Genomic DNA, 9,859 nt, shown 5'->3' with positions numbered 1-9,859 from the left:
TTGAGATGGAGTCTCGCTCTGTCGCCCAGGCTGGAGTGCAGTGGCTGGATCTCAGCTCACTGCAAGCTCCGCCTCCTGGGTTTACGCCATTCTCCTGCCTCAGCCTCCCGAGTAGCTGGGACTACAGGCACCCGCCACCTCACCCGGCTAGTTTTTTGTATTTTTAGTAGAGACAGGGTTTCACCGTGTTAGCCAGGATGGTCTCGATCTCCTGACCTCGTGATCCACCCGTCTTGGCCTCCCAAAGTGCTGGGATTACAGGCTTGAGCCACCGCGCCCAGCCAGCTATTTTGTTTTTAAAGATAATCATTGGGTCCCGAATGCTAACCTGGGGAGAAAAGCCCCTATGTGGGCCCTGTTTCTATGAGAGAATGCTTTCCAATTTCCAAAACACTGAGTTTATACTAGGCCTTTGTGCTACAGTTCTTCTGGATGTGGGCAGCATCTGTGTGTGTGAATGCACACAGTTTCTTATGTTCTGAGTTTCCCTGTGTTTAATCTCCTGAGATCCTGGCTCAGATGTCTAAAGTCAGTGGTCTGTCATAGATGTTCACCTACAGGTAGACTTTCAGGATGAATGCATCCAGCCACACAGGCTGCGCATGCTCAGCTCCAGGGACACCATTCATATGGTCACTCTGCAGTGCCCTGGAGTTGTGCAACAGGGGGACCCTGAGACCCATATTATAGGTCAAAACTGCCCTTAGGTCACTCAGCTGGTAAACTGCCCTGCCACCCTTGTGAAATTAATCATGTATTTCTTGATGATTATAAGCCCATCAGCTTCAGATGTACAGTGCCTTGTAGCTGTATATCAAGGCCCAAACATTTCTTAGAGAAGATCGTAAACTAAGAATGGAACAACTATTAAAGCTACATACAGCCTCAAATCCTAACTCCTTGGTTCAGAGTCTCTCTGGAAACAATAATACCCTAAGCAATATTTTCTACCACTTTCTTTACTGTGACCCATCTCTCTCTCTCTCTCTCTCTCTCTCTCTCTCACACACACACACACACACACACACACACACACACACACACACACACACACACACACAAAATAATGGGGGAACTTTAAAACAAATTTTCCTGGTAATCTAATACCTTCATCTCAGAGCAAGCCCCCAATTTCCCCTAAAACCAGCAATGACTATTGTGTGTCTACCATGTGCCAAGCAATGTGCTATGTGCTGGTGGCTCAGAAATGGTTTTGACCTTTCAGTGACATTGAAAAGATAATAAGCTGGTATGGCAGGCACTCAAACAGAGATGGGTATGGGGTCCTGTGAGGACACAGGGAAAAAGGGAAACCCTCCTTCTGGGGGATTGCATAAGACTTTGGGGACAAGGTAACATGTAATGCTAAGCCCTTGAAGTATGAGTGGGGAAAGGAGAGAAGGCTATTCCAGGCAGAGGGAACAGTGTAGGCAAAGGCCCAGATATGGGACAGTTCCTGGTGGGCTTGAGGGCATCAAGTACCTAGAACATGTAGTTACTAGGTTTTTTAAATGTGGCTGGTCCTAATGGAGCTGTATAAAACACAGTCTAGATTTTGAAGACTTAATATTTTTAAAAGGAATGTAAAATGTCTCATTAATATTTATTAATGATTACATATTGAAATGATGATATTTTGGATATATTGGGTTAAATAAGTAAATTAATCTCATTATTTTCTTCATATTTTTAAAAGTGTGGCTCCTAGAATACTTTAAATTACTATTATGGACTAAAATTCCCCTAAAATTCCTATGTTGAAGCCCTAACTCCTAGTACCTGAGAGTGTGACTGTATTTGGAGATAAGACCTTTAAAGAGGTGATTAAGGTTCATAGAGGACTCCATCCAATAGGACTAGTGTCCTCATGAGAAGGGGAAGAGACAGTGATGTGTGTGTCGAAGGAAAAGGCCACATTGAGACACAGGGGAAGATGGCCAACCACAAGCCAAGGAGAGAGGCATCTGAAGAAGCCAACCCTGCTGATACTTTGATCTTGGACATCCAGCCTCCAGAACTGTGGGAAAATAAACTTCTGTTGTTTAAGTCATCTAGTCTGTAGCATTTTCGTTATAGTAACACTAGCAAACTAAGAAGACTACTTATGTGACTCATGTTATATTTCAATTAATGGGGATTACTCTGGAAAAGTTGGGGCACCAGAAGGCAATAAACTCAGATTTGAGCCTTTCATTCAGCTATGGGATGAAATGAGCCTGTGGACCTGCCTGATGTGCCATAAGATTCACAATACCCACCACCTGCTGCTATGTGAGCCCCGGCATCTTCACACTCTTACATTCTCTGTGCAGCCTCTGAAGTATCTGTGGCTTTGACCCTGACACTTGTGTGGTTGTCATACTCCCTGGAGTGGCAGCCCGAGCAGTGAGCATGCCTGCTTTTCTAAGCCAGCACTGTCCAGTTGAGATTTAAAGACAGGAGGACTTGACTGTCATTCCTGGGCTACCTGGGAAAAAAAAATCGGCCCATGTGGCAAACCCAATTTAAGTACCCAAAAGCCAACCAAGTAAGTTCTTGGCTGGGCTATTTTAGGTCTCAAATTGGAGATACTGCCAAATCCAAGTCAGATGGCTTCCTGCCTGAGTCTGGGTATTCAGCCGTGACTTAGAGATTAGGCACCCCCAGTGGGCCATTTGCTTCACATCAAGCTGTGAGTTATGATGTGCTGTGCCCAAGTCTAACTGCCCATCTGTTCTCCTCTTTGGAGAATGGCAAGGGTACAGGTGTCTGTCACTGCCCCAAGCAGATCTTTCTCAGCTGTCTCTTTTGCAGATTCCCTCATTCAGTCCACACAACAAATAGTGTAGTTTGTATTCTCATTATCTCCAATTTACATTTGAGCAAACCAAGACCGGAAGAGTTTGAATAGCCCACATAGTTTGTAAGTGGGGTCAAAGGGACTTGCACGAGGGTCTCCCAACTCTAGAACCATCTTTTCATTGCCCAACCTGGCCTCAGTCTTATAGTGTCATCCGGCTTCCCAAGCTTCAATCATAAGACTGTGTTAGTTAAAATAATGCTGGTGGCTATAACAGATAAACTCTGAAATCTCAGTACTTTAACACCTTTGAGGTTTATTCTTACTTATTCAAAGTCCTATGCAGATGTTTGGCAGACAACCTTCCATGAAGTGATGCAGGGATCCAGATTCTACCCATGCTGGGGCTCTATCATAGTCAACATGGGGCTCCCAAGATCTCTGTGGGGGCTTCCCATTGGAGGATGTGAGGGACAGACAGTACGGCAAGTGGTAGTTACATTCCACTTCTAGTACAGAGAACCAAAATGACTGTTTCTTGAAGGCAGAAAACATGCCTCTTCTTCCCTTCTCTCTTCTCTTTGCTGCTTAAAGTGGATGTAGTAGTAAACTGTCTTGAGCCACATAGGTGAGAGAAACATCCTAGGGATGGCAGAATACAAGAGAGGAGCCTGGTTCCCTGAATAACCTCATGGAACGGAGTCAGCAGCCAGCCTGACACTGCCATCTCCAGACTGTATGTAGGAGAAATGAATTTCTGTCTGGCTTAAGCCACTATTGCTTTGGATACCTGTCACATGCTGCTGAACCTAGATCCTAAGTAGAGGGATCCTGCCTTTTTTGTTCACAGCAGGACACTGCCCAGCAAATATTGGCTAGAAAAACATGTTACTCAACCCACAAGCCCCAGCTCTTGCAGAAATTTAGTTGAGTGTGTATGGGACAGCAGAAGAAATAACTCCTTTTCGGCACACAATGCCTTTTTTTATTGTGGTAAAATATACATAACATAGAATTTGGCATTTTAACTATGTTCAAGTGTACAGTGCAGTAGTATTAAGTACATTCACATTGTCATGCAACCATCACCACTATTCATCATCAGAATGTTTTCATCATCCCAAGCTGAAACTTCATAGCAATCAAACACTAACTCTGCATTCCCTCCCGCTGAGCCCCTGGCAACCACCATCCTACTTTATGTCTATGAATTTGGCTATTCTGAGTACTTCACATAAGTGAAATCATATAGTATTTGTCCTTTTGCAACTGGGTTATTTCACTTGGCATAATGTCTTCAATGTTCTTCCATGCTGTACAGAGCATGTGTCAGAACTTCTCTCCTTCTTAAGGCTGAATAATATTCCGTTGTATGTGTAGACCACACTTTGTTTTTGCATTCATCCATTGATGGACACTTGGGTTGCTTCCACCTCTTAGCTAGTATGAATAATGCTGCTATGGACCTGAGTGTATAGATATCTGTTCAAAAAAAAATCTTTGTGGGAGGGGGAAGAAACTGGATCTTAACCATATGTGCTTGGCAGTGGCACATAACCTGTCAGGTCACATTCCATTGGCAAGAATTAGTCATAGGGTATACTAGTTATGTCTTGCAACATGACAAATTATCCCACAACTTAGTGGATAAAGCCATAAGTATTATTACCTTATGGTTTCTGTGGGTCAAGAGTTAAGGAGAAGCTTAGCTGGGTAGTTTTGGCTCAAGGCTTCTCATGAGGTTGCAGTGCTCAGAAGGATTGACTGGAGCCAGATGACCTGCTTCCCAGATGGTTCACTCACATGACTGTTGGCAAAAGGCCTCAATTCTTTGTCATATAGACTACTCCATAGAGCTGCATGAGTATCCTCAGAACGTGGCAGCTGGTTTTCCCCAAAGTAAGTGATCCAGGAGAGCAAGGTAAAAGCTACAATATCTTTTATGATCTACCCTCGGAAATTATACACCATCATTTTTGTAGTAATAGCTATTAGTTACACAGACCAGTCATATTCACTGTGGGAGGAGGCCACACAGGGGGCAGGGGTCATTGAGGACCATCTTGAAGACTGGCTACCACTGAGGTCACATGTAAGGGCATCTGGAAAATGACGTCCCTGGCTGAGCAGGCATTTCCCAGCGATAGCCCTTCTTCTGGAAGGGATGATATTTGGTGAATAACTGGCCATCTTGGCCATAGAGCTCTCCCAAGGAGTCCTGGTGGTGTCTCTGACTGTCTATATGACCTCGTCCTCAGTTTCCCCCTCTGTACAATGAGTTTGTTCTTTCCCACTGCCTGGAATTATTACTAGTATTTTCTGTGTCGTCTTACAGCCTCTGTCAAGCAGTAGGTGATGCTCACTGGTACAGGTCAGATCCAAGTCAGAGAGACTGGCAAGGGGCATCATTATACAAAGTTTGACTACGGCTGAACTTGGGGGTTGGGGACACTGGAAGCAGTATAGCATGTCAGGTAGGAGCACTGGTTCTGGAGTCAGTTGTCTGGGTTCAAAACTCACTTGAAGTCTATATCCTTGGATGAGTAATTTAACTCTTGGAAGCCAGTTTCCTATATAACAGGAAAAGAAAGTAGCATTTATCTCAAAGGGTTATTGGAAGGACTACTGATCTATATCTAGTGTTTCCTAAACTTTACCATAACTATCTCTTCAATTTTTTTTTTTTTTTTTTTTTTGAGATGGAGTCTCACTCTGTTGCCCAGGCTGGAGTGCAGTGGCATGATCTCAGCTCACTGCAACCTCCGCCTCCTGGGTTCAAGCGATTCTCCTGCCTCAGCCTCCCAAACTGCTGGGACTATAGGTGCTCACCACCAAGTCCAGCTATGGTGTTTTTTGTTTGTGTTTTTGTTTGTTTGTTTGTTTTTTTAGTAGAGACGTGGCTTCACCATGTTAGCCAGGATGGTCTCGATCTCCTGACTTTGTGATCCGCCCACCTCAGTCTCCCAAAGTGCTGGGATTACAGGTGTGAGCACTGAGCCCAGCCTCTTCAATTCTTTTAATATTCATGTGCCATCTGTAGGGATTTGGATCATAATCCTGAAAACACAGTCTCAGAAACTATAATCCTGTACGTTGAAATCCCTAAATATCAAACTTCCTGAAGTCTAAAATCCCTGTCATCTAAAATTCTGAAAATTTCAATCACAGAATAGTTGCATTATGTCAAGAAGAATTATTACCTTGATATTTCCTTTATGGAGAAGAAAACCAATTTCAATCTCCAAACCATAGTAACAGATTTGGAATTAGGTGTGATTAAGGTTTCTAAAAGTGAGTTTCAAGGTGTTACCAATAAAGTTTGTTTTTTCCATTCAGCCCAATGCATTTGGCAGAAAATTCAGATGAGTAGCTTGGCTGACCATGCCATACAAGGGAAACTTTGGGTTAAAAATGTGTTATTTTCCTGCATTGGCATTCCTTTCCAGCTGATGACATTCCAGGAGCTTTTAATGAATTAAAGCTACATTTGTCTGAAGAAACTAAGCAAAGTTACTGACTGGTTCAAAAATAATTATGTAAATGGTAGGATAAGAAGACACTTATGCATTGGTGCTGCTATTTGATCACCAATATTTTTTCCACCAAATTTGTGTTCTGTGTAAGTACTCATGAAATGGACTTCTGGGTACCCAAAACAGGATTAGAATCATGGCACAGAAGAGGGGAAAACTGAATAGGGAATGCTCATGTTCATGTATATCGAATCATAGAAGAATTTTAAAAAGAGAAGTGCCAGGTAGAAATTGAATATGAATATATTCTCCAAGGAAAGTGATGTCCTAAAAGAAAAAGAAAAACAGCTATTCATTGTGATACATGACTTCAAAATAGAGTTAATGATCATGAAAGCTGGCCAGCTCTTATGGACTAACTGCGCGATTGCTCATAATCTACCCAACCCTGTAATATACATTTTCATATGTCAAATTTTCTTTTTCTTTTTTGTTTTTTCTTTAGTTTTTTTTTTTTACTGTTTTAAATTGTCAGCATTGTTTTTTACAATCACTATGCTATCTATTTCTTCACATCATCTCCAATCCTGAAAGTGTAAATTACGTAAAGACTTTTAGAGAGTTGTAATTCTCTGCATGCATTCTTTTTGCAAATGTGACTCCTTGAAAGTTCATTGTCACAACATTGATTTAGTGTGTAAGCATTGTGCAAATCCATAAAAACATTAAAACTCCCTCAGTAAGTGAAAGCATGTCCTTTTTGTGCATCTACATTTGTGAAAGTTAAAATTTGTCAAGATCTTGACTATTGGGCGGTTGGTGCTATGATAAAGCAGTGCGGACCCGTCCATGTTTTTGGCCAGTCTCGCCAATAGGCTTAGACTGTCCATCATGGTATTTCAGGTGACTGCAGTTATAGAGTCGGGTGCACGCAATTACCAACCATAGTGATGTACACTTATACTATTCCTTTATGAATAAGAGTCACCTGTTCATAACAGTTATGCCCCTGTTTTCGCAAAAATATATATCTATGATTGCCTCTTTTATTATATAAAATGCCCTATGAGGAGTTCTGTTGTGGATTTATGTTTTTTTTTTTGTTTTTTTTTTTGTTTTTTTAAATAAACCTCCTCTTTTTTTTTTTAGGACGAAGTCTCCCTCTGTTTCCCAGGCTGGAGTGCAGTGGCGGGATCCCGGCCCACTGCAACTTCCACCTCCGGGTTCAAGCGACTCTCCTGCCTCAGCCTCCCGAGTAGCTGGGATTATAGATGCCCGCCACCATGCCTGGCTAATTTTTTGTATTTTTAGTAGAGATGGGGTTTCACCGTGTTAGCCAGGATGGTCTCAATCTCCTGACCTCGTGATCCACCCGCCTCGGACTCCCAAAGTGCTGGGATTACAGGCATAAGCCATCGTGTCCAGCCCCAAATCTTTTAAAAATGTAAATAAATACCTTTAAAGTAATTTGTAAAATTCTTTTTCCAGAATTATATTTTCGGGTTGTGATCTTTCTGGATTTCAACATTTGGGGTTATGGCACTGGAGATTGTGCCTTTTGAGATTGTGATCAGCTTTCCAACTATAGTATTATCTAATACGTTCTTTACATGTTTTATAATGGTTTTATTAATACATACTTCACATATCATACAATTTACCCGTTGAAAGCATACAACTCAGTGGTTTTAGTATATTCACAGAGTTGTGCAAACCATCAACACAGTACATTTTCAGGCATCCCAATTTTTGTTAACCCCCACAAAAGAAACCCTGCACCCTTCAGTAGTCACTCCTTATTCTCCCCACCTAAAACTCCTCCTGTCAGCCATAGACAACCACTAATCTACTTTCTGTCTCCATGGATTTGCCTATTCAGGACACTTCATATGAATAGAATTATAAAATATGTGACCTTTTGTGGCTGGCTTCTTTTACTTAGCAAAATATTTTCAAGATTCATTCATGTTGCAGCATTCATGAGTACTGCATTCCTTTCAATGCTGAATAATGTTCCATAGTGTTTTATTAATCCATTCATCAGTTAATGGACATTTAGGTTGTTTTCAGTTTGGGGCTATTATGAATAATTCTAGGAAGGTTCCTGTATAAATTTTGACATGGGCATACGTTTTCTTTGTGGGTATATAGTTAGAAGTGGGATTGCTGGATTGCATAGTAATTTTCTGTTTAACCTTTTGAGAAACTGCCAGTCTCTTTTCCAAAGTAGCTGAACTATTTTATATTCCCACCAGCTGTGGATGAGAATTCCAACCTCTCCACATCCTTGCCAACATTTGTTAGTATCTGGGTTTTTCTTTGTTTGTTGGTATGTTTTCTTGCAGCCATTCTAGTTGGCATGAAGTGGTATCTCATTATGGTTTTGATTTGCTTTCCTCTTGTGTTGACTCATTTTATCTATATTTATTTTAAACTAGACTTTACAGTGCTACCCTAAGTGGAAAGACAGTACTAGTTACCATAAATACAAGGTGACTTATAAATAACATAATGATCAAAACAACATGTGTCTGTATCACATACTATAATCAATGTTTACCATTTGGGAAACCCTAATACAGTCTAGGTAAGGATCTTATCGTAGAACTGGCATAGAGTTAGTACTTAATAAATGTTGAGCTATTATTTTATTATTGCTCATGAGGCATTGACAAAGGTATAAAAGGGGCTTTGATTTTGTTTTCTTCAAGAAGAGGATGGGGTGGGAGTGAGAGATCAGAAGGTCCTTAGTAAAGAGGGGGTCCATCTGGTTAGAAAGAGCCGGCTTAGAAAAAATGACGACTACCAGAATATGGATGGCAGAGAATTTATGAGGTAGGGCTAAATATAAAATCTGAGATCAGCCTGCTGGGTGGCAGCTGCGAGAGTTCAGGCATTCTTTTCTGCAGGGTATGTTGGTTGATCTTAACTTTTCCTCACATCCTTGCAAAGCATATTAATGTATGTGATCTCAAAGCTTATCCAGGGCGGTGATGAGTCTGATTCAGCCTTAAATGCTGCCCTTTTAGTCCCAGCCTTCACTGCAGCAGCTCAGACACTGTGTGAGAGGGCAGGGCAGGACAGGGCAGGACAGGGCAGGACAGCGCAGGGCAGGGAATCCTAACCTGGCAGCTGGAATTGTTGTTCAGAGGAGTGTGGAAATTTGCCCAAGTTCCCCAGCTCCTAGGCAGGAGATCTGGAGCTAGAATCCAAGTCTCTTGACCCTCCTATCACTTTTTTTTCCTAGAGCCCGCCCTCTTTGCATAATGAGACGCCCAGAGATTCCTTGTCAGAAGACTGAGATGTGCTGCTCAAAGAGTGGTCCATACCAGCAGCATTGGCATCACCTGGGAGCTTGTCAGAAATGCAGGATTTCTGGTCTCCCTTCAGACCTACTGAGTCAGAGTCTGCGTTTTAACAAGATGTTCAGGTGATTCAAATACACAGTAACATTTCAGAAACCCAGACTAAGCTATTACAGCTGGGCTTATTCATCCAGAACCCTGATTTCAGCACTTACTATATGCCAGGCTCTGATAAGTGCTAAGCATACAGAGAAGAATAAGTTCCCCGTTTCTGCCATCAAGAAGGTGCCTATCTAGTCCAG

Source organism: Macaca fascicularis, chromosome 2 (genome assembly GCF_037993035.2).
Source record: "Macaca fascicularis isolate 582-1 chromosome 2, T2T-MFA8v1.1".
Lineage (NCBI taxonomy): Eukaryota > Metazoa > Chordata > Mammalia > Primates > Cercopithecidae > Macaca > Macaca fascicularis.
This window is presented reverse-complemented; position numbering follows the sequence as displayed.